We start from the raw sequence: 23278 nt of genomic DNA, 5'->3' as shown, positions 1-23278 counted from the left end.
CTCCCCAAATAGGACATTCTCTCTGCTACATACCACAGCTAATTCCCAATGACTAACAGGCACTAAAACCAGGGAGGGGGTGTCCTTTAACAACATCTAACTAAGCCTTTATCTGCTCTATAAACTCTAAAATAGTAAGACTCCAAGTATGGAACTATACATTAGAGCTAGCTATGCTCATTAGCATGGTATAAGGTAGCAGCAAACATACGTTAGATAGTCATTATGAAACACCATGCTAGAAGCCAAAGGACACACACAACATTCTTACACTTTCTAATGCCACAAGATAACTGAATAATATTCTAGGTGTTAAGCTTTTTGAAGGTAGATATATATTCTTCATCTCATTTTGCCCTTAGTGCCCAATAGAAAGCAGACTCAAAAGAGACCAGAGGAACCAGAAATACAGAAGTGTACACCAATGTGTTAATATAAAAATCCACTATAGATTTTACTTTACTGAAAAGCTTATGGCATTGGGAACATACATGAGTATAAATGGAAGCCTTAACTTACTAAAAAGTATACTGAACACTACACAGCAGAATATTCAAGAAATTATCCACTAAGCCTGGGTTTTTAACACCTGCAGTTATGTTTTTAGTGTTCTCTCTGAGAGCCACAAATGTCAGACTGATAGATGGAGAAAAGTCAAAGGAAAAGAACACTAGGTGTGGTCAAGTATTATAAAAATGCAATGAGAACTTGTCAATAAAAATCATTTCTATGGCTCTCATCTAAACAAAGTTTTAAATGCCCACTTTGTTATTTCCCTATTTACATAAATGGGTAGAAAATACTGGTTGTCCAATATTAACAGTTAAAGAAAAGTCTTCATAAAGAAGGTCCAGGACAAAGCTTAGTACTACTAGTCACTCAATATATGTATCTTGAGCTAAAGTGAAAATGAGTGACTTACAGTAATGGGATCAAGCAATTTTCTTTCCTTGCAGGCCTTGAGAAACGCTGTTGCATGTAGCAATAGCCATGTTCACAGGAGGTCACCGAAGACAAAAATCACAGAGGGCAATGGGGCACTGATGCCGTTCTTCATCCCTCTGGAAATGCAAAAAGAACAGACTACTCTCGGCCACTAAATTAACTTGCTGTATTTGCGAATGGAACAACATTGCTTTGGCACTGTAAAGTTGGCCTAGCTTTAGATATCTTCATTCATTTTTATGCTATATGTGTGTTCAGGGTATTATTTCTGGATCCTGTTTTGGATAAATGTACCTTTGTGGTAGGCAGTATAAGTCAAAGCATCTGTTTTCAGTGATAAAGTCTTATGTGATGAATATTGCTCAGATCTGGGAAGAAGTCCTTCATTAGAATCAATCATTCTTTCATGATTTCATGAATTAAGTGTGCACATGAGTGGAACAGATATGGTCACCAATCCTGGGACCTCCACGTACTGCATGCAATGTGTCTTAGAGCAAGCACTTAGCTTCCCTGAATCTCAGGTTCTACATGTACAAAAAAAAAGATAGTAAACCCTTGCGAGACTGTCATGAATATTACACAAAACTAGCTTAGCACAGTGTCTGGTACAGAACAGAACAAACTTGAAATACTGGTTCTCAACAAATGTTAACTATTAAACCACTATTTACTAAGACGGCAAATGCAGAATATGAAATATTTTCATTGTAAGCATAACACATTTAGTCTGTGAATTAAATTACTATCTTCAGGACAGCTTCAGTGAAAAAAAATAGTGGTGCTGACCTCTAAGACCAGTTTGTAATCCCATAAGTGATATGTGTCTGGCAAGTAGCTCCATAAGATTCCAACCTAAAAACAAACAGGAACCAACAGTTGGGCAGATTTTATCCACAGTTTCAATAAAGCTACAAATTCCATGAAAATTAAAAATGAAAACCCACAAAGGCTTCACTGCTACTATAAGTAAAGTTAAAAATAGAAAGTTCAAAGTATGAAGTAAACCACCCATCTTTCTACCCTGGGGGAAAAACTTGAAAAAGGAAGGGTAAGGAAACAATGGCACACTGTAGTTTCTCAGGATTCTCTCCGTTCCTCAATAAGCATTCCTTTGCTGCCTTTGACTTTTCTCTTCCTCACACTCACACTTTCCTTTAGTATGATTAGTCCTCAGTCACCTTGTTTTACCCCAAAACTTGTTTTCTTTCAAAAAGTACTGTACATTGGGGCACCTGGGTGGCTCAGTTGCTTTAAGCAGCCGACTTCGGCTCAGTTCATGATGGCATGGTTTGTGGGTTCAAGCCTCTGAACAGCTCAGAGCCTGGAGCCTGCTTCAGATTCTGTATCTCCCTCTCTCTCTGCCCCTCCCCCACTCATGCTCAGTCTCTGTCTCAAAAATGAATATGTTAAAAAAAATTTTTTTTAACTACTGTATATTTATATGCAGGAAACTCCAAAGTGGGGGTTTAACTCTGAATGCTGCACTTCCAAGCAAAATTGAATAAAATATCCCCCGCCTTTTTTTGATTTAGGTAAAAAACACTGACCTGGAGAACTTTGCAGGTTTCCTAAGCTTCCCAGCAACACAGGATGTCCTGGCACATTTTCCTGGTCTACTATCCCACCCATACCTCTCCCTAGTCCAATCACTCATTTCCTACTACTTGCCAAGCACCTACAACTTACACTCTTACAGATACAGTAACAGTGAAGTGTTTTAGTGTTCTACCCTCACCTCCAGCCCACTTTTCTTTTGACTACCTGAAGTATCCTATCTATCAAAGATAATGACTCAGGAAGAGTATTTAGTGTTACCTTACCTTTCATGTCACACAGCAGCCTATTGCTAATTCTTAAAGCCTACTCTTTCAATCAGCACCTTCTTGATATTATATACCAAACATATTTGTGATAAAATTGGACTAGTTAAATTACCTTCTTAAAGCACCACATGAGTTGTTACCTACTATGAAATTCAAGCATATCATCTTTCTATTAGGTTTTTCAGGACATCTTTTTTCTCAAACTTCTTTACATCCTCAAATATGCCTTGGCCAAACAAACCACTCTAAACTTTAGTTCTCTCAACATCTATGAAGTCATTCCCCATGTTGGAAATATTCCTTTGCTTTCTGTTAATGACCTTCAAATGTCTTCAAATACAGAGGTACTCACAGCTCTGCTGTGAAGCTTCATCATACCTCAAAGAACATCTGGCTATACTTGAAGATGAAGCATGTAGCTCCCTTCAGTCTTTTTGAAGCAACTTTAAGACCCACCTCTCCAGATTAATCTAAAAGCCACTCTAAATAATCCAGTCATAGCAACACATCTGCTGGTTTACAGATATCAAATACTGACATGCCTTATCATACACAATAGTATGTCAAGAGTTCACAAAGCCATGGATAATTTTAGTGTTATGTTCTTGGTGTTGTAACTTTTACTAGAAAACTGGGGAGATAGAACCTCATTAGTTTTATCCTCTTTCACATATTTTTGAAAGTACATATTGTGAGTAAACCAAGAGTCATGTGAATTAACTTATATTTTGTTAGTTCCATCAAGGCAGCCAGTTCAGGCCATGTCCTCAGACTGAGGGTATATTTTCCCCTCCTCTAGTAGAAAATTTTGAGAAGTATTACATTACTGTCATATACTGCCTTTTTGATGTCTACTGATATACTGTACAAGTTTACATTCTATTATTATTACATATTTGTGTTCAAGTCCCATAACCTTCACCAAACAGCAAGCCTGTGGAGGGCAGAGAATCTCTCTAGTTTTTACTGCAACCAGCACAGAGTCTTGAAAATAGGAAGTTAACAATAAACACATTACAATGCATGAATTCAAAGGATTTAGGAAAGGTAAACTAAGGCTTTTCCAGGACTGGCAAAAATCAATTCCAGATAAGAAATGATTTAGTCACAGACTTGCCTCTAGCTATAAAAGGTGCTAGGAGGAACAAAGAAAAACCAGAGCCCCAGCAAAACAACATACCTAATGATCTGAACATCAAATCAAGTACAAGAAATCTGAGAAGCCACAGAGAACAGATACAAGATTCTTTCATTTAAGATCTTTTGGCAAGCTGGGCAAAAAGCAAAGCAGTGGAAACTGATAAAACCAGTCCAGATATTTTAGGTACTAACTAAAATCTCACCCTTGTCTTAGAAATCCAACTCTAAAAATGATTCTGGTGGTCTAATCAAGCTTGATGAGGAGAATATTCAGTTAAAAAAAATTAAAAGTTCCATAAACTTAAATCATTAGAGAAAGCTAGCACAGATTCTTATTTCCTTATATCATTTTCTAATACAAAGAAGTCCTATTAAAATATCAAGAGCAAGATTTTGATGTCAGGCAGCCTACTAGCTGAACTCTCAGTTTTGTTTTGTTGAGAGGGTACTTAAGCTCTTCAAGTTTCAATTTACCTACCTGCAAAATGAAGATAATAATATACCCTACTTCATAATGACATACATGCAAAGGGCTCAGCATAGCACACAGTAAGAGCTTGATAATAGTAGTTACAATTATGAAAGCTAATTTTTCAGGAGGAAACCAATGACATGCTATAGTTGGGTCTTGGGTACTAAACCTACATTAAGCTCACCTCTCAGGATTTAAGATAATGCACTATTACCCGATAGCAGCAAATTTAATGTAGCCCAAGTACCTGCTGACCAAGAAAATACTAAAGTGACAACAAACATCATTAGTCAAATTGTCTCTGTTCCAAAAGGTGAATTTACAATTTACTTAAGTGCATTTTCCCATCAGCTGTTTAGCACCATACACATTAATGAAAGTTATAAGAACACTTATATTGACTCCAACGACAGATTATTAAAACTTCAAATTATTGTCTCAGTGGTTAATAAACTTCTGCACATTCCAGCATTCCTTAAGAAAAGCATTCCTGGACTGAATAATGAACTGTGTTTGACCAAGTGAAGAAACAAGCTAATGTACATGAACCTCTAAAAATTTTGACAACTTTTCACAACTGAAATTGAGTAACAAGTTTAAAATGTGTGCATAGCATAAATGGCTAGCTATGTTTGTGACAGCGTATTTGGGTTTTTCACTACTGTATTTTTATTGATTTTCTTTGGTTAAACAAAAGTGTATAATATGTAGTATCATGGCTATAAATGAACAATACAGTTATGGCAAAAGAAATTTTTCCTATAGTTATATGACTAACATCCTCTTAAAGACTAGAAATATTTTATTATGAATAGTAATTGAAAGGCAAATACATAAGCCTCTGTCTTAGACGAGATGTGTAAGTATGCTGGCATCATGGCTGGTTCTTCCAAAAAGAAATAGAAAAGAACGACTCTGTAAAACAGGGTGGAACTTGGGCTGCCAAGAAATTAAAGGCACAAAGATCATTATTTTCCATGTCCACAATGTTTTTGTAAGTTGCTTTCAATAGACTTGTTATCCTACATATTTACAGACCACTTTTCTGCTATCTTAACCCATTTTGAAACTCTAAAGCTATTTTTTCAGACTATTTCAAGAAAACTACATTTTAACATATTAGACTCCATTGTGCACCTTTAAAGCCAATCCCCCACTTACCCCATCTTTAAGGTATTACAAGAGACCATTTTTATAGGATACACTATTTTACTGTTTTATTCTAAATTCCAAGTATTCTGTTTTTAATAAACTGATTTACTACAGTCATTTACCACCTTCGATACACATGATGAGATTTTTCAAATCATATGTATACCCCCTTATCTCACTAGAACCCTACTGTGGAAACAGACTGAGTAATTATCTCTATTTAGCAGATGAGGAAACTAAGGCCCAAAGTTAAGTGACTTACCCAAGCAATAGAATGAGGGCTGGAATTTGTACAGGCCAAACTTCTTTCTATACTGCTTAAATAAACATTCCTCTTACACCTATAATTCTACCATACAAGGCATAACTCAATAGTAAACAATTGTTTTAAAACAGGATCATTTACAATTTTCCTTATTTTCTCACTTAAAAAAATCCCTCATCCTTCTACCATATCTCCATTAGGTAACTATTTTAACTGCTGGTGTACATGTTATTTACATGGAATGGTCATTATAAAAATGCCTAAGTGGTTTGAGGAACATACACATCATGTTTAAAATATTGTTTTATTTTATGTGATTATGTTCATCAGAAAGCATAAAGATGAATCTCAAATCTTTTATTTCAAAAGAAAACTCATTCACATAACTGCCATGCTGTTTGAGTTACCAGCATGCATACACATCAATGATCTGTACAGTCAGCAACTGCCTGCTGTGATTCTAAACAGCTAAGACATATTTAGCCACCAGAGCGGAGGAATTCCAACTGTGTCAACTTGTGCAACTACTTCTGGCTTTGCAGCTTCCCACATTCTGGAAGGCACATTGTCTGTAATTATTTTATTGCTGCAAATAAAAGGGACTTCTCATACAAATGACACACATGATTTATGCCAGGTTTTTATTAGCACATAGACAGTCCATGATTAGTTCACCATTCAATTCAGAAACTTAAACATATATGTGGTTTTCAGGTCCTCTGACCTGATATTTTTGTCTTCTTCAAAACTTACTAATGTCAGTTCTTCAATTGATAAAAATTTAAGATGATTTTTATATATCACTGTTCATATGTTCTAAGATGCTAAATTATTTTTAAAAAGATGTTAAATTATTAAAAATTATTTTAAAAAAGCTCACCATCCAATTTTCAAGATCTTAAAATACAGAAACCGTACAACTTTGATTCCATGAATTACTATGTATCTTTATATTTTATACTTTGCTTGGTCATATTGAACAATGGCATCATTCAGAGCATTTGAACTGTCAGGTAAAGGAAAGCATTATCCCTAACCTCAAGAAGCTAATAGCCTAACAAAATAAATAGCACACAAGGCACTACTTCAATTGCCTTCTCCTATCTCTAAATACCAAAGAAACCTAAAACCATGAAGAGCCTGTTCTAGAAATATTGTCTGTGTTGTCACTAACCATTATGACAGGGGGAAATAAATCCATTCTCTCTAGCTTAACTTCTTATTCCTTGGCCATTTAAAGGACCCGAAGCCTTTATTCAGGCCACCTAGTCCCTTGGGCTTATTTCTGGCAGAGGATCCAAGCTGAAGGGGCTACCAGCAGCTGTGTGCAAACCCCCACTCATCCCTAGAAATACTGAAATAGTGGGACTGTGGGCAATATTTTAACAAGGGCTCTCCAGATAACAAACTAGATAATTAGGCACTAGAGTTTCTATTTTCAGGCTGGAAATTCTTAAAGAGTTATACAACCAAAAAACAAAGTTGTGCATACTGTTCCTATTTGCTCCACAGGCTCCCTGACCACAATTTTTGAAGTATAGAAAATTCTCTATAATCTAAGATTCACATTCAGTTCCAATGCTGTGCAGTGTAGGGAGCCAGATCATTGTGATTCAAGTCAGCAATTTTTAGGATAAATGAAGTTTGTGCACTAGTTATCACAGGTCTGTGGTAGGGGTGGGGCAGGCTAACCACTGTTCCAGCTAATTAATTTAATAACTTAAAATTACATCAGAATAGTGAAGGGTTTGTGTAAACAACCCTGAGAATCCCTAGAAATCATGCCTGTGAATGATTAATATCTGCTATAATAGCAACATGACAAAGAATTACAGTGAGTATCAGACTAACTTACCATGAAAACTATTAGATTTCAATGAAATTAAATTTTATATTTCTTTAGTCACATCCTCTCAAACCAAGATAATGAAGAAGTATTGAATAAGTAGAAGTCTTTGGGATTTTAGCTTTATTGAGTAGTAAACCTGATATATAATCAGCATATCACTTACATATAAATGGGATTCTCAAGGACTTAAAAGATATTTTTCCTAAATATCTTGACTATTATCCTGCAAACAAATCTGTGCTATGGATTTGTATTACCTATGGAAAAAATCCTTAGTGTAAGCAAGAGTAAATTTTAACCCTGTATCAACTGCAAAGGCAATAAATCCTAAAATAATTAAATCCACATTAAAGAGCTTTTTATTGATAATGTTATGATTCAAGAAACAAAAGACTTAACAAAGTAGTTCCCTTCATCAAAACTTTACCACACAACGCTCATTTAATCAATAAAAAGGTAGGTATTAACTTCCTTATCTATGCAATTTCTACTTCTCTCAGTCTATAAAGATCCTACTTCTTATCATCCAGACAGTTTGGTAAGTAAGAACCAGAGTGAATTTGGAATGTCAGACTACTTGGCAGAATTAAAGACACTGAAAATGCAACTTTCCCTAACCACAGTCAAATAGATAGAAATGTTTGTGAACTTATCAAACACTAAATTTAGAATCACCTACAAATTATTCAAAGTAGTGCAAGATGAGTTATAATAGTATACTAACTAGCTAAAAGCACTAAAGTGAGACATTACTCAAAATGAAATGCTTTTTCAAGAAGGAATTGGTACATTAATTATCTAAACATAGTCTCACTCCCTTACTCCTTTCAGGTCTTAAATGTTACTTTCCCAGTAAGGGCTTTCCTGACAACTATTCAAAAGCAGAGTCGCCCCTAAAGAACAGGCATATGCCCACACACTCTTCTATATAACCTCCCCGTATTTATTTTCCTTAGGAGCATTTATCACTGACCTATAATACAATGCAGTCATTAATTTGTTTCCTCCAATAACAATATAATTTCCATGAAAGTACACATTTTTGCCTATTTTGTTCACCGTTTAACAAACAGATCTAGGCTTGATACATAAAAGGCACTTAGTTTTGCATAAACGAATGAAACTAAAAGGATATAGTAAGATCCTTAATAGCAGCCTTCTTAAAACAGGATATGTATATCCTGTAGTGGAGTAACATAAGATAAGCACTGCACTTTGTATTATTATTTTTATATGAAAACAAATATGTTATGGAATATTATGGATAAAGTAATTAAAGAACACTTAAAAGAAATTTTGGCTTTGTGGGAGCCTGGGTGGCTCAGTTGCTTGAGCGTCCAACTTCAGCTCAGGTCATGATCTCACAGTTCATGGGTTCGAGCCCCATGTCAGGCTCTGTGCTGACCGTTTGCTCAGAGCCTGGAGCCTGCTTCGGATTCTGTGTCTCCTTCTGTCTCTGCCCCTCCCCCACTCACGCTTTGTCTCACTGTTTCTCAAACATAAATAAATGTAAAAACAAAATGTAAAAAAAAAAAAGATATTTTGGCTTTGTGATAGAATAGAATTATACATTGATTAGTCATATAAGGAAAGCGGCATAGATGTTTAAAATTGGGTATATGTTTCCTCACCTCTCATTTTAGGAATTAATTTTGTAGGAATGTATGGAAAGTAATATGCAGGAACTAAAACATCACCACCAATTTTTAATACACCTGAAAGGAAACGTTTCCCTATTTTGCATTCTACTGTCAGGCAATTTTCTTTAGAGCTAACCTGAATCAAGTAATCGGAGATTAAAGTTTTCAGTTCATTTCCTGCAAATATGGAATTGAACTAAGCTAGGGAGAAAAGAGCTAGTGAGTAATCATAAACATAGACAAGTCTCCATTTGTAAGCACGTGGGTGGAGCTACAGTCAGAGAAAGAAAATACCATGATTTCACTCATATGTGGAATTTATGAAAACAAAACAAATGGCAAAGGAAAAAGAGAGACTGAAAGACAAATCGAGAAACAGATTTTTTATCCAAAAAAATTTTTAATTTTTATTATTTCTGAGAGAGAGACAGAGAGAGAGAGGGTGCAAGTGGGAGGGGGTGGGGCAGAGAGAGGAAGACACAGAATCCAAAGCAGGCTCCAGGCTCTGAGCTGTCAGCACAGAGCCTGACATGGGGCTCAAATCCACCAACCAGGAGATCATGACCTGAGCTGAAGGCTGACAATCAACTGACTAAGCCACCCAGTAGCTCCAAGAAAAGATTCTTAATTATAGAAAACAAACTGATGGTTACCAGAGGGGAAGGAGATGGGAGCCTGGGTGATACAGGTGATAGGGATTAAAAAGTGCACTTGTGATGAGCACCTGGTGATGTACTGGAAGTGTGGAATCACTACAGTGTACATATGAAACTAATGAAACACTGTAAGTTTTTGTTTTTTTTTTTTTTTTAAAAAGGAAACATGGCTTGAACTCAAAGTTCCTTAAAGTACCAGTTGGTTTCTGAGATGCAATGAGGACATCCTTAATAGAGCGCACGTTTTTAAAATCAAAATTAGCATTTGTTACACAAAAGATTTTTTTATTTAGTTCTTTCTTTCCCCAGGACAGATCTTAAACATGTCTGATTTCTAGTTTCAATTCCAAATTGATGAAGAGTTCTTTAATACTCTACTATCTACTAGTGCCCTTGTTCACAATGACTAGTAAAGACCAATATTTATACATACAGATTTAACTACTATGGTTAAGTGTGCCAGGGATCTTACTAATTTGGTAAGAGAGCTTTTCAAAGCATCCCAAATTGACCAGATGAAATTTCACTTATACCCATTTTATCATGTGGTTGTAAGCAGTTCTAAAGGGAATTACCTCAAAGATTTAGAATTAAAATGCTCATCTAACATAACAAACATTTGTGCTTCATGGGACTTCAAAATATGCAGACTTTGGATTATCGCTCACATATAACCGGACAGAAAGTCAGAAGCTAAGGGCTGCAGTCCCAGTTCAACTGGCACTAATTTACTATAAGCATGTGTAGGAGCTAGCGTAGGGAAAGAAAACTACCTATAGTCTTGTTCAGAACAGCTGCCCTTCGCTTTTTGTTTCCTGAAGATATCACTAAGATATCCTCTAAAAGTTTTTCTTTATCAAAAAAAGAAAGAAAGAAAGAAAGAAAGAAAGAAAGAAAGAAAGAAGGAAAGAAGGAAAGAAGGAAAGAAGGAAAGAAGGAAAGAAGGAAAGAAGGAAAGAAAGAAAGAAAGAAAGAAAGAAAGAAAGAAAGAAAGAAAGAAAAGAAAAGAAAAGAAAAGAAAAGAAAAGAAAAGAAAAGAAAAGAAAAGAAAAGAAAAGAAAAGAAAAAGGAAATAAAATAGAAATACTGGAAGTCTCGGGTTAAAGCAGACCACCAATGGATTTCTCTCTAAGCCTGGGCATGTCAGAACTGCACACTGTGGTTATAAGTACACATGTAAAATAATGCTTGCTCTAAACTTAGTTAAGAACAAAATAACAATTTTGGGATTAAAGTAAGTACTTCTCATACTAAATTACCAAAGTTAATCTCTACTTTCACAATGGAACACCATGGGTAAAATGTCTTCACACAGAGAAATCTGCTTTCTAGGCAGCATGTTGGTAACATGGGTCTTCTAACACTTTCATTTAGGCTTGAAGCAGTTAACTGGTGTGCCATAATTCAAATTCTTTGTAACTGAAACAAGAAGACAAGGAAGCTAAGGCCTTCAAAGTTCGTCAGTGTAGGCTAGGGCCTACAGAGAGAAGTCAAGGGATACATAAAGGTCAGTTACATGGTGGGCATGCTGTAACAGGAAATGGTCCATAAATAGAGTTCCCTTTATCCCACACACTTAACCTTCATGTGTCACAGCTTTTGAGGAGGCATCACACCATGATATATAAGAACAAGGCTCCTTTTTCCCTCTCTCATCACGCATACTCTGCAAAGTGGCCTTATAGTCTGTCAAATAAGTCTGCTTTCCTATTCAAGCCCATCATGAAATTGGAATGAGAACTCATATCCTCACTCCAGGAATAGCTATGCTTCATACAAACCCTGTCAGCTTTTGCCTTCTCAGGACACAGAAAATATAGTATAACCACAAGCACCCCCTTTATTCTACATATATATTTTTAATGTTTATTTATTTTGATCTTTTATGTTTATTTACTTTGGGAGAGAGAGTGCATGCAAGTGGGGGAGGGGCAGAGAGAAAGGGAGAGAAAGAATCCCTAGCAGGCTCCATGCTATCAGCACAGAGCCAGATGTGGGGCTCGATCTCACAACTCTGAGATCATGACCTAAGCTAAAATCAGGAGTTGGACACTCAATCAACAGAGCCACTCAGATGGTCCTCTACATATATATTTTAAATAATCCAGTAAATAAAGTTCCAAAGCATCACCCAACCTTCTGTCCAACTACAGTAGTCATGGAATCTTGCCTAGAGCAGCAGTCTGACACTGGACCACCACAGGTACCAGTAGTCTACATGGCCAGTCCTTTATCTTACACTTTCTGGCCCAGCCTTCTTCACTGTCAGGAACCATTCCATATAAAACCCTGCAGTCTAGGCATTTTTCCTCTCCACTCTCCATTGTTTTGTCCCTAGAACAGAAAACTCCTAGGTAGTGTTCTCAGCTTGAACAATATTATCAAACAGCAAAGAATAGTGCTATGGTATCAGGTTTAAATCTTAGTTTCATGATTGACTAACTTTTTGTTACTTTGAGCAAATTACTTAACCTCTTCCTCACAGTCTCATTTTCTAAACATTAAAGAAAGCTACTGTGTAGTTCAGTGTTGGTGGGAAGATTAGAGAAGTTCAGAACTCTAGTATTTCTTAGCTAACTATGTTTCTCTCCCTTCTATTTCAAAGGAAGAAACTGAGAGCATCATATAAGAATGGGAAGGATGGATGGTGACCAGTATATAACCTGATATTTTAAAAAAATGTATATGCATGATAAAATTTATAGAACAGAGACTCTAAAGTATAACACTTTAGTCCTCTAACACTTTCATTTAGGCTTGAAGCAGTTAACTGGTTAAAGTATAACACTGTAGATTTCATTGTCAGAAGGAACAGTTCCAGAAATTATACAAAAAGGATGAATACACACACACATACACACTAACTTTAGTCAGTCTGGAATCAGAAAAAAAAAAAAAAAAAACCAAACACTAATCAACTTTAAGCATGCAGAACACCAAGTAATTGAATCTTAAAAAAAAATTTTTTTCTGTACATATGCAACACATCACACGTAAAATCTCAGATATTCACTGCTCTAGGTAAAAGCCTTCACCACCAGTGTTTTAAAAAGCTGCAGCTGGACTAGGGGTCAGATGGCACTCAGTAGTTTTGTGTGTGTTGGGGGAAGGGTGTGTCAGGAATGAATGTGGTTATCAAGGCATTTCCAAGTAGGGAACCCTTGGAACAACATTAGAGTAAGGGTCATGGGAAAAGAACTTTTGCTCACCCTACTTCCTGGCAGCATTTTCAGTACACAAGCCATAAGCAATTCATATTTACAAAGTGAACAAGAAAAGACGGGCTTATTAGATGACGGGGGGCAGGAAGACATATATACACAGATTATGTATTACTTACACTTCTAAAACTTTTATTTAAAAACTCTAAAAATTATTTAAAATACTTAGCATATTTCAAAATATTTAATCCACACTGGTTTAATAAATAAATTGAATTAGGTTTGAATATTCTTATTAAAGTCAATCACACAAATGAAATTCAAGAAAATAATCATGATGTATCTACTTTATCTTTCTCAGAAAAAAAATGCAATTTAAGTTACCTTTCAAAGTCATAGAAAAAATATTTCTCAGGATTTCAAATTTTCAAATCTAGAGTTCTTCACAAAACAAGATAGTTTAAGAACTTGGTGAATATATCCTGAACTTGTAAAATCGAAGAGCACTATAGGTACCAAAGGTCAATAGTTCCTCATTTTTTCAATCATTTTGTTAAAATTCACAGACTAGGGTCGCCTGGGCAGGTCAGTTGGTTAAGCATCCAACTTCAGCTCAGGTCATGAGCTCACAGTTTGTGAGTTCAAGTCCCACATCAGGCTCTGTGCTGACAGCTCAGAGTTTGGAGCCTGTTTCAGATTCTGTGTCTTTCTCTCTGCCCCTCCCCTGCTCACACTCTGTGTCTCTCTATCTCTCTAAAAATTGAATAAAACATTAAAAATTAAATAAATAAAATTCAGACTTGACATAACCAGTTAACAAATCTCAAATTATACAACTAATACAAGCTACCTTTTTTCTTTTTTATACACAATATAGTTTTATTGAGTTATTGTAGTTTCGATGAGTTAAGCATATGTCTCCTCCCATATGCTTCCCTGCTTCCTTTTTTTAATATACTGATATATATTTTTTTCAGTTTTTATTTAAATTCCAGTTAGGTCTCATATAGTGTAACATTAGTTTCAAGTGAACAATCTAGTGATTCATTACCTACACACAACACCTAGTGATCATCACAACAAGGGCCCTCTTTAACAACTACCACGCATTTAAGCCATCTCCCAGCTCACCTCCCCTCCAGCAACCTAGGTTTGGTCTCCATAGTTAAGAGTCTGTTTTCTGGTGTGCCTCTCTCTCTCTCTCTCTCTCTTTGTTTTCTTTTCTTTTCTTGTTTTTTTTTACAATCCAACTTTTTAAAAATGGACACTAAGATAATTCAACCTAAGAGGAAAAAAAAAAAAAGCCATTCCAAATCTATACATTACTATTCTGTTTCTTTCTCTTAATCCTGGTATTCTGGAAAATTATAAGCACTTTTCAAAAAGATCTCAAACAAGGCTTGGTTTAACAAACAGCTTAAGTTCTGAAGTACATGATTTCTTTATAACTATGGATTTATCAATGAGAGTGGCCTCCTGACTGCCTGTATGCTTGAGTGTTATTAAGCAGTCTGACAAAATATGGAGAACTGACCTTGCCATGGAATGCAACAGGCAGTTTCCCCCCTGCTGCTTCTTAAAGAAAAAGAAAACAAAATATTCAGACTTGAAATGTAATAACAGATTTCCACATATTCACTTTATTTATAACATTCCTACTCTTCACCTATCTTTAGGGGTTAGTAATTAGTAGTAGCAATAATTCTATAACACTTTATCACTTTATGTAGGGGAATAGACTATTTATGAGCTTCACACACATTATTCTCATTGATAAAACTCATTACCTCCAGGCACCTGGGTGGCTCAGTCAGTAAGTGTCTGACTCTTGGTTTTGGCTCAGGTCATGATCTCACGGTTTGTGAGTTTGAGCCCCATGTCGGGAGGCTCTATGCTAATAGCTCAGAGCCTGCTTGGGATTCTCTCTCTCTCCCTCTCTCTCCCCACCCTCTCTCTCTCTTCCCCTCCCCCAAGTGCTGGCACTTGTGCACTCTCTCTCTCTCTCTCTCTCAAAAATAAATAAATAAGCACTTAAATAAATAAATAACCTCCTTACATAAAAACAGGTAAGACACCAAAAAGCAATGTTCTGATTAAACTTCAAAATGAGAAAAAAATACATATATATATTAGAATTACTGAATTACCTTTATTTTAAGTCTCCAAGCAAATGTCAAATACTTTACATGGGTACTCTTTTAAACCTAAAACAAAAATGGCACTTAGCTGTTAGATTCAGACTTAAGCACTTACCTCAGTAATCATAGTACTGTGAGGTTTTAGATGGACCAATCACTGAAATATAAGCATCTAACCTCTCCTTTTTGTTTCAATAAATTTCAGCTCTTTCCACATCTGAATGCCAAATCTATATTAAAGAAATGCCTCTTTCCCACCCACCCCCAGTTATTAATAGTCAAGATGGAGAAAATGTATGTAAATAATTCCCTCAAGCATTATAATTATAACCAAATTAATATTTAACATCAATAGGTTATAGGCTACCTCATTATTTCTACAACTGTTTATTTAATTACTTACAAATAATTTCTTATACCGAATATTCTCCTAAATCCCCATCAAGATATCCAAGAACATTTCATGTTGAACCTGCTTGGGATTCTCTCTTTCCCTGTCTCTTTCTCTACCTCTCCCCTGCTCATGCACTTTCTCTCAAAATGAATAGACATTTTTAAAAAATAAAATAAAATGTAATGTAAGAATTCCAGATTCCAGTGCCCAGCATGGTGCTTGAGTATGGGCTCTTTTACGTACCCACCCAGTGCTAAAAATTGTGCCAATTAGTGTGCCTATAAGCAGTGTTAGTATCATTAAGTACCGTTTAGTCCCAGTAAGAATAAAGATGGATTTTTTTATATAAGTTTCACAGATAATAGAGTTAATTCATTCAACAAATATTTAAGCATCTACTCAGGGCCAGTCACCTGGCCTGATATAGAACTTGTTCCTGAGAGTAAATGTTGAGAAAGACCAATGGGCCCAGATCTAAGCCCTGTGGCCAAGGCCACGTATGGATACTGTCAATGTACTGAATGATAGGACACCAACAGAAAAACAAAGAAGCACAAGCTTGGGTTAGATTAAAATGATACACACACCTCATATAGTAGTAGTTTTAATGACAACAACAACATGTAACAATCCCTGGCTAAACTCTGCACCATCTCATATCCTCACACCAACCCTACAAAAAAGCCTCCACAACAATAGTCTTCATTTCATAGAGGGAAAAAAGACCCTAAGAGAGGTTAAAGAGCTTGCTTCATCTGAATGCATTTGGGGGCAGAAGGAGGAGACATTCTTAAAAATGATAATAGCCATATGACTATTCAACTAGATTAACAATAACTCTAATATCAAAAGCTAGTCCACATTCAAGTTTCCCCAATTACCTTTAAATTTTGTTTTCTATAAATTCTGCATTCACTTATGTCTCTTAGATCTCTTAAGTCCCTTTTAATAAAGAATGGTTCCCTGGTATTTTTTTTCCTTCTTTACACAATCCACTGACTCACTGACTAAACTAGCTCAGTTGTTTTGTAGTATGTTCAAATTTCTGGATTTGGCTGAGTGTTTCTTCAAAGTGTTGCTGAACTTGCTTCTCCATCCCTGGGGTTTCCTGGAGTCATAAAGTTATGGGTAAAGGCTTGATCAAAGGGAGGGGGTAAAACCCAGAATGTTTGCCCTGTCCCTTCTTCCTTTCCTCACAGACAGAACTGTTATTTTTACATATGCCAAACTGATGCAATATTTTTTATTGGAAAGTGACTAATTGCTTAGCTTATTATAACAATAAAACATCAAGATCCTTCAGAGAAATTAATCTATATTCTCCAGGTCTAAGTGTTTAAAAATCACTCTACTCCCCACAAATGGTGCTACCAGGGGGTGTATTTGTTTTTTATAGGAACTGAGTGAGAGAAAGAAAGAGTTTTCAGGGGCGCCTGGGTGGCTCAGTCGGTTAAGCGGCCGATTTCAGCTCAGGTCACGATCTCGCCGTCCATGAGTTCGAGCCCTGCGTCGGGCTCTGGGCTGATGGCTCAGAGCCTGGAGCCTGCTTCCGATTCTGTGTCTCCCTCTCTCTCTGACCCTCTCCCGTTCATGCTCTGTCTCTCTCTCTCTGTCTCAAAAATAAACGTTAAAAAAAAAATTAAAAAAAAAAAAAGAAAAATAAATCACACACACAGACACACACACACACACACACACACAAAGATAACTTCCCAGGCTGCAACCCCGTCTCTACAATCTAGTTCCAGTTTATCACATTTGGTAAGAGGTAACTCCATGATTTATCTACCAGACATTATTTGTGTGCCCAGAGCCCCATGATTTCTCAACCCAGGTTTATTCCAGGAAAGCAACTCAAGGGGATTTCCACCAATTTTTCCCTCTCACCAGAGCCATCCTCAAGTAACAATCAGGAAGCCCCCGGCATAGATCCACAAGGAAATTAAGAGGCTACTTGGAAAATGGAGAAGAATGAAAAGCTCACAAAGCTACACAAAATGGTAAGGTATTCTCTTATCCCCAATTCCTCTAAATCCTAATCAACTGTGGACTCAGGTTTAAAAAAACAAACAAAACCTTAGGTTGACTACAGTATTTCATCTCCCACTGCCCAACTATAGATAGCTCCCACTACAAAGAGGCCATGACTTTGGAAAAAATCTATCCCAGCTCTGAAAACAAGCCTTTCCTTTCTATTGTTTTCCTTTACCTTGATTTTTGAAAGCTGTATATATGGCTTTTCCACATTACCTATGTAAATGAAGACAGTAATTCAGTATATGAAACTCTTAAATGTCATATCACTTACCTTTACCCATTCCTTTGAACTTTACCCTGTGCTTTCATGTTTCTAACTCTGAAAAGCCCCTGTAAGACTGGAATTCATGCAGATTACTCCCTGAATAAGCAATGAAAGAAAAAATGATGTAAAATGACTTTGCTAGTAGAATCATTTTTGGCATTTCCTTTTCCAGAGTTTAGCAAGCCACTTAAGACATGCCAGATGCCAGAGACAAAAAGGGGGATTCCACTTACAAAAAGAGCCCAAAGTAGAAAGAGTAGGAATTCATTTACTCTGGCACTGGCTTAGCACTAAACCACAGACACAAATTAAAAGGAATCAAAAAATATTTATAAGAGAAAAGTCAAAGCAAGATGGGAAATTAGAGATTGTTTTGTCAGGTCTAACTCTTCACCTTGAAGTGAGGATATAAAGCTCAGAGGGGTCAAGAATAAAGTTTCACACCCAGTGGCTTTTTTAAAAGCTATTTCACACTGTCCTTGATGTGCATTTCAATTTCACTTACTTTCTTTCATCACTGTGAACCAACTCCCTCTTGACATGGATGAGCACAATACATAAAACACAAAATTTCTATCTTTGCTTTCAGAACACACTGGGAAAACTGCAAAGATTAGAAAACTGAAAACTTCAGTCTATGCTACTATAATGTCTTTCTATAATGTAACTTCAGTCATTCATAGGTAGCAGATTGGATGTGACAGTAAATTCACATGGGTTCAAGTATAATTTCTCCTTGGAACATGCTGAAATATTGTTTTCATTTTTTTAATGCCAGTATATTTAAATGTTCTACCAGTTTCAGGTGTACAATATACTGATTCATCAATGGATAGATCCATTACTCAGCACTCATCATAACCATACGCTTAATCCCTTTCACTTATATTACCCATCTGTTACTCACCTTTTCTCTGGCAAACACCAGATTATTCTCTAAACTTAAGGGTCTGGATTTTTGTCTTTTTTTTTTTATTTGTTTTGTTTCATAAATTCACATGACTGAAATCATATGGTATTTGTCTTCCTCTGACTTATTTCACTTAGCATTATACTCTCTAGATCCATCCATGTTGTTGCAAATGGCAGGACTTTATTGTTTTATAGCTGAGTAATATTCCATTGTATATACATACTACATTTTCTTTATCCATTCATTCATCAGTGGACACTTGGGTTGCTTCCACATATTGGCTATTGTAAATAATGCTGCAGTAAACATAGGGGGTGCATACATGTTCTCAAATTAGCATTTTCATTTTCTTTAGGTAAATACCCAGCAGAATTATTGGATCATAGAGTAATTCTATTTTTGACTTTTGAGTAACCTCAATACTGTTTTCCACAGTGCCTGCCACAGTTTGCATTCCCATGAACAGTGCACAAGGGTTTCCTTTTCTCCATATCCTCACCAACACTTATTGTTTGTGTTTTTGATTTTAGTCATTCTAACAGATGTGAGGTGGTATCTCATTGTAGTTTTGATTTGCATTTTTCTGATGATAAGTGATGTTGAGCATCTTTTCATGTATCCGCTGGCCATATGCATCTGTTCATGTCTTCTGCCTATTTTTCACTGCCTTTTTTGTTTTTTGAATGTTGAGTTGTAGAAGATCTTTATATATTTTGGATATTAAATCCATACTGGATATACCATTCAATGGGCTGACTTTTTCTTGTGTTGATGGTTTCTTCACTGTGCAAAAGCTTTTTTATTTTGTTGTAGTCAATAGTTTGCTTTTCTTTCTCTTACCTCAGGAGATGTATCTAGAAAAATGTTTCTAGGGCTGATGTCAAAGAGATTACTGTCAATGTTTTCTTCTAGGAGCTTCATGGATTCAGGTCTCAATTTAGGTAATCAATCTATTTTCAGTTTATTTTTGTGTATGGTATAAGAAAGTGGTTCAGTTGCACTTTTTGCATATAGCTGTCCAGTTTTAACAACACTATTTATTGAAGAGAGTGTTTTTTTCCCATTGGATATTCTTGCCTTATCTGTCAAAGATTAATTCAACATAAAAGTGTAAGTTTATTTCTCAGCTCTCTATTCTGTCCCATTGATCTATGTCTATTTCTATGCCAGAACCATACTTTTTTGATTACTACAGCTTTGTAGCATACCTTGAAATCTGGGATTGTGACACCTCCAGTTTGTTCTTGTTTTTCAAAACTACTTTGGCTATTTGGGGTCTTTTGTAGTTCCATGCAAATTTTAGGATTATTATTTACTCTAGTTCTGTGAAAAATGCTGTTGGTATCTTGATAGGGATTGTGTTGAAGCCATAGATTGCTTTAGATAGTATGAACATGGTCATGACATTTGTTGTCCCAATCCATGAGCATAGTGTATTCTTCTGTTTGTCCTCTTCAATTTCTTTCTTCAATGTTTTATAGTTTTCAGAGTACAGGTCTTTCATATTTTTGGTTAAGTTTATTCCTAGGTATCTTCTAATTTTTGGTGTAATTTTAAGTGGTATTGTTTTCTTAATTTCTCTTTCTGCTGCTTCATTATTAGTATACAGAAATAAAATGGATTTCTGTATATTGATTTTGTATTCTGAGACTTAAGGAATTCACTTATTGGTTCTAGTTGTTTTTTGGTGGAGTTGTTTGGGTTTTCTATATATAGTATCATATTGTCTGCAAATAGTCAAAGTTTTAATTCTTCCTTACCAATCTTGATGTCTTTTATTTTGTTGTTATTGTTTTGTTGTCTGATTACTGTAGCTAGGACTTCCAGTACCATGCTGAATAAAAGTGGTGAGAGTGGATATCTTTGTCTTTTTCCTGATCTTACAGGAAAAGCTCTCCATTTTTACACCATTTCATGTTATCTGTGGGTTTTTCAGATATAGCCTTTATTATGTTGAGGTGTGTTCCCTCTACACCTATTGGCTGAGGCTTTTTATCATGAATGGATGTTGTACCTTTTCATATGGTTTTTATTATTTTTTAATTGTTTAATGTTTACTTATTTTTGAGAGCACATGCACAAACAGGGGAGGAGCAGAGTGAAGTGGCGGAGGGGGGGGGGCGGTGCTGGCAGAGGATTTGAAGTGGGGTCTGTGCTGACAGCAGACAGCCTGATGCAGGGCTCAAACTCACAAACCTTGAGATCATGACCTGAGCTGAAGTCAGATGCTTAACCAACTGAGCCACCCAGGCACCACATTCATATGGTTTTTAATCCCTTCTCTTGATGATGTGATATATCATGTTAATTGCTTTACAAATAACAAACCACTCTTGCATCCCAAGAATAAATCCCACTTGACTGTGCTGAATGATTTTTCTAATGTATTGTTGAATTTGGTTTGCTAATCATTTGTTGAGAATTTTTGCATCTATATTCATCAGAGATATTTCTTTTTTTGTAGTACCTGTATCTGGCTTTAATATCAAGGTAATGCTGGCCTCATGGAATCTGGAAGCTTTCTTCCTCTTCTATTTTTTCAAACAGTTTGAGAAGAATAGGTTTTAGCTTTTCTTTAAATGTTTGGATGAATTCACTTGTGAAGCCACCTGGTCTTGGACTTCTGCTAGGAGCTTTTTGATTACTTATTCAAATTCATTGCTACTATAATTACTGTATTAAAATATTCTATTTCTTTCTGATTCAATTTTGGGAAGTTATGTATCTAGGGATTTAACCATTTCTTCCAGGTTGTCCAGTTTGTTGGAATATAATTTTTCATAAGATTCTCTTATAATCCTTTGTATTTCTGCAGTATTGGTTATTTCTTCTCTTTCATTTCTATTTGAGTCTCTTTTTTTATAATTTTGAGTTTTATCAATTTTATTGATCTTTTCAAAGAACCACCTCTTGGTTTCACTGATCTGTTCTAATGTGGTTTTGTTTTCGTTTTTTTAGGATTCTATTTCATTTATTTCTGCTCTAATCTTTATTATTTCCTTCCTTCTACTGGTTTTGGGCTTTGTTTGTTCTCCATTTGTTCTTCTTTAGCTCCTTTAGGTTTATTCTGTGAAATTTTTCTGGCTTCTTGAAGTAGGCCTGTATTGCTATATACCTCCCTCTTAGAACAGTTTTGGCTGCATCCCAAAGATTTTGAACCATTGTGTTTTCATCTTCATTTTCTCCATGTATTTTTTGATTTCCTTCCTAATTTCTTGGTTGACCCATCCATTGTTTTTAGCATGTTTTATATATATGTTATATACCTCCATGTATTTGTGTTCCTTCTAGATTTGTGTTCCTTCTAGATTTGTTCCTTCTAGATTTTGTGATTTATAGTGTTAGAGTGTTGTGGTCATAGTATGATTTCAATCTTTTTTTTTTTTTTTAACTTGTTGAGACTTGTATTGCCTCCTCATATGTGTCTACTCTGGAGAATATTCCATATGCACTTCAAAAGAATGGGTACTCTGCTGTTTTTTGGATGGAATGGTTTGAATATATCTTTAGATATATCTGGTCCTATGTGTCATTCAAAGCCACTGTTTCCTTGTTGATTTCTATCAGGATCTATCAATCTAATGATGTAAACGGGGTGTTAAAGTACCCTCCTACTACTGCATTACTGCCAATTTCTTCTTTTATGTCTGTTAGTAGTTTCCTTCTATATTTAGGTGCTTCCATGTTAGGTGCATAATATTTACAACTGCTATATTCTCTTGGGTTGTTCCCTATATCATTATGTAGTAGTATTCTACTTTGTCTCCTCTTACAGCCTTTGTTTTAACATCTATTTTGTCCAATATAAGTACTGCTATGCCAAGCTTTCTTTTACTTCCATGTGCATGATAAATGTTTTTTTCTATCTTTTCACTTTCAATCTGCATGTGTCCTTAGGTCTGTAATGAATCCTTTGTAGACCATATAGATGGGTCTTACTTTTTTATCCATTCCATCACCCTATGTCTTTTGATTGGAGCATTTAGTTCCTTCACATTTAAAGTAATTATTGAGACGTATGTATTTATTGCCATTTTGTCACTTGTTTTACAGTTGTTTTTGTATTTCTTATCTGTTCCTTTTTTTCTTCCTTTCCTCTCTCATGTTTGATGGCTTTCTTTAGTAATATGCTTGGACTCCTTTCATTTTCTGCATATTGTATTACCAGTTTTTGATCTGTGGTTACCATCTGATTCACATATAACACCTTATTCATACAGCAGTCTATCTTAAGTTGATGGTTGCCTATGTTTGAACCCATTCAAAAACCACTAAATTTTTACTCCCCCCACTCACATTTTAGGTATATGGTGTCATACTTTACATCCTTTTACTTGTGAATCCCTTGACTGATTTTTATAGATATGCTTGATTTTACTGCTTTTCTGCTTGCAACCACCATACTGAATTTATAAGTGATTAATC

At 35.7% G+C, this 23278-nt stretch overlaps 1 protein-coding gene across 2 annotated transcripts in view; it reads right to left on the bottom strand.

Annotated features, from left to right (window-relative positions):
• The window catches only part of ARHGAP42 (Rho GTPase activating protein 42), a 312973-nt gene that overhangs the window by 239078 nt on the left and 50617 nt on the right, over positions 1–23278 (bottom strand). The window contains exon 1 of one of the 2 annotated variants that reach the window (XM_053203842.1): positions 923–9093. The exons of the other annotated variant lie outside the window; for it this stretch is intronic. The gene's annotated coding sequence lies outside the window, so the exon portion shown is untranslated. Of the gene's footprint in view, positions 1–922; positions 9094–23278 lie in introns of those variants that run through there. 2 annotated transcript variants of the gene reach the window in all.

The sequence above is a fragment of the Acinonyx jubatus genome, chromosome D1 (genome assembly GCF_027475565.1).
Source record: "Acinonyx jubatus isolate Ajub_Pintada_27869175 chromosome D1, VMU_Ajub_asm_v1.0, whole genome shotgun sequence".
Classification (NCBI taxonomy): domain Eukaryota; kingdom Metazoa; phylum Chordata; class Mammalia; order Carnivora; family Felidae; genus Acinonyx; species Acinonyx jubatus.
The sequence above is the reverse complement of the archived record's forward strand: the minus strand, read 5'-3'. Positions and strand labels throughout refer to the sequence as shown.